The sequence below is a fragment of the Schistocerca gregaria genome, chromosome 1 (assembly GCF_023897955.1).
Source record: "Schistocerca gregaria isolate iqSchGreg1 chromosome 1, iqSchGreg1.2, whole genome shotgun sequence".
Classification (NCBI taxonomy): domain Eukaryota; kingdom Metazoa; phylum Arthropoda; class Insecta; order Orthoptera; family Acrididae; genus Schistocerca; species Schistocerca gregaria.
In genome coordinates this window covers 882,853,104-882,856,085 of record NC_064920.1, presented here as the reverse complement: position 1 = coordinate 882,856,085, position 2,982 = coordinate 882,853,104, and the positions used below count along the sequence as shown (strand labels likewise).

The 2,982-nt window shown below is 40.7% G+C and overlaps 1 non-coding gene across 1 annotated transcript; it reads left to right on the top strand.

Annotated features, from left to right (window-relative positions):
• Positions 1 to 1,245: 1,245 nt before the first annotated feature.
• Positions 1,246 to 1,319, top strand: Trnat-agu (transfer RNA threonine (anticodon AGU)). Its single transcript has one exon. It is a non-coding gene; the product is annotated as a tRNA-Thr (tRNA).
• The last annotated feature ends 1,663 nt before the right edge of the window (positions 1,320 to 2,982 follow it).

Genomic DNA, 2,982 nt, shown 5'->3' with positions numbered 1-2,982 from the left:
ATTTATTTTATAATGTAGCAGGTATCTGTGCATAAAAGCGCCAAATAAATACGTTAACGCGGTAAATATTATATGCCTGTCTATAACAAAGAGAAAAAGTAATACAGGAAAAGACTGCAACATTATGGACAGTTAATGATAAGCTATACATCGTTAATTTACTGCATGTCATAACTCAAAATATGTTTTTCGGGTCACTTTCAATGGCTCTAGCTTGTTATTTATAAACCCGTCTCATAATATCGCAACGTAGCTTGCTAGAACAGAGACTCAACAATACTATCAAGTCCAGTAAAAACCTAGAAAGTTGTATTCCATATCGAAAAAATAGCGACTTTCCTCTTTAAAGCTATAAGCAGATTCATTCCAGATACCGGATGTAAATGATTAAATGCCTGAGAAAGGTGTAAATGAAATGTATGGAACTTTTGAACGCTATCTACATAGCTGTGCTAGCGTTGTAATGATATTCAAAATCTGTACAGAGCTTACGCAAAAACATTTCGACGTTCCTAATTCACGTAACCTGGGAGGGAATATATACTGATGACAAAAATCCTCCACATCTAAGTGCTCACTCAACAGATAACTCTTTCCCATGGGCGCAGAACTCATGCTCTCGTTATAACCGTAGAAATGATCTGGGCGCTCATTCGACGTTACACACCGGGAGACAGGGCGAACGTGCTAATACTATTGTTAACAGACGGAAATAATGAGTTCACTGAATCACACACACTACATTTACATGCAACACATCTTCCGAAAGAGATTCACTGTTCACAGTAGTTTCACGTCGCTTTGGTGATTTCTGTTTTCGAGAAAGGATTACAGTTTCCACGACAGTCTAATGGAGACTAGACTTCGTGATACAATGATACAGTATATTCAAAAGCGTACGAACATGTTCCAACAGTACTGTATGAAACTTTTCAGTGATGTATCATGGCATTGATGCACGCTGATGTGAAGCAAGGACAGGATAACACTCAAAACATAAACAGCAAATAAACATTAGACACTGCAGAATCATCGTACCGCTACGTCACTTCTAGTGGTGGCCTTCTCTACTAGTGGCCGAAAAAATGCAGTTCAATATTGATTTGTGACGCAAAGAATGGAGTTCCTGAAATAAACGCAAAGGAAAATAACAAATTTTGTACTATAACCAACAAATCTTCACGTAGGAATTAAAACGTTTGTGCTCCGTCGTATGAACGGTGGTATAGCACAGAACACCCGTCCGGCGCCGTGGCTTAGTTGGTTAAAGCGCCTGTCTAGTAAACAGGAGATCGAGGGTTCGAATCCCTCCGGTGCCTTCGGAATAATCCGAAAATTTTTTATTTCATTGATACACTCTATACTTCAAGTTTGTGTGTAGGAGATATATATTTTTGGTTCCGGATAAAATTTTAGAGGTGCATGTCAAAAGTTCATTTCATTTCAGACAAAAGCTCTTTTGCTGCAACCAAACATATATTTTGACATGAAAATTGAGTGTACTTGTTTCTTATAGCTGTTGAATCTCTTGTTCTACGCAAATTGTCAAGGATTATGACAGGCGTAGCTGCAAACATTGTTTACGATCTGGGCGTGGCTTAGGCATTCTCCAGCAGATGGCAGCACCGCAGTACAATTTCAAGCAGCGTCTGCGCTAGGCGTGGCGACTGTGGGTAAATCGGTATAACTGCACAAATATTCTACCGTAGAAGTAGAATCGTGTAATTGATCAATGGGAGGAGCTTAATATGCATATGCATCTGTCTCGATGTTATGTGCTGTAAATGGGAATAGGCGCTATTCTATCGGTATTGATAGTTTCTGGGACGATATTTGGCGTCCAACATTTTTTTTTTCTTCCACTCTCCTTCTGAAATTCCCATGACTTATTATTTTAGGCATTGCATTTACGTCATCAGTCGCCTAGAACTTAGAACTACTTAAACCTAACTAAACTAAGGACATCACACACATCCATGCCCCTTGGCAGGATTCGAACCTGCGATCGAAGCGGACGCGCGTTTACAGACTGTAGCGCCTTTTTGTTTATCTCGTTTTGTTCACTTTCGTTCGTTGCACCTGCTCAGGGCGGACGTCGTAAGACATCCGTTTAAGTTCGTTGTTGATCGATTAACTCAGTTCTTTTATTACAGAGGGCAGCTAACTCTCTAACCGAACACGCTGAGCTACCATGCCGGCTGTTTGTTTTTTTTTCTCTCGTTTTGTTCTATAGTGTTCGTTGAATTTGTCTGTAGCGGACGGTGACGTCCGATGACACCCGTTCAGGTTGTTCGTTCACTCAGTTATTTTATCACAGAGGGTAACTAAACTCTCTGACCGAACACGCTGAGCTACCGCGCCGGCAGGCCTAGAATTGCTCGGCCACTTCGGCCGGCTTACGCGTCTCTCTGTAGTGTTACTTTCTATTGTTTCTTTTCTTATTTCTCTGCTGGACACAATTTTAAATCACCATTCAAGTACTGGCAAAATTGACAGATTTCCTCGCGGACGGCGTGTGCGCTGGGATTTTTTAAAAAGAAAAGACAGTCACGTTCAAGACAAACGCGGGTATGTAATGGTACTGCAGACGAATGTAAAAAGAGGGACTCATTCCAAAATAGGAGACGGAGCTCTATTGATTGAATTAAAATCCAGAATATATGACGGAAGAAGACTTTGAATGGATACCCCACGGTGTATTCCTTCGACGACCTCCTTTTCCTCTTTTTGGTTGTTTCGGGGTTCCGTTTTCTCTCGAACAGTTCTAATGGTCTAATTGGTGGTGATCAGAAGGTAAGGTGCAGCTGTGCTGCTGTGGACGTTGATCTCACGAAGGGCTGTGACCGCTTGCCTACCTTTTATCTCAAATAAATCGACAACTAAGGATTTCTATTTTCTCCAATAGTGTCATATAATAGATTATAAGCTCGAACATAATCACATTACTTGAGAAAAATAAGTTTCTTACGAAGAATCAGCAGC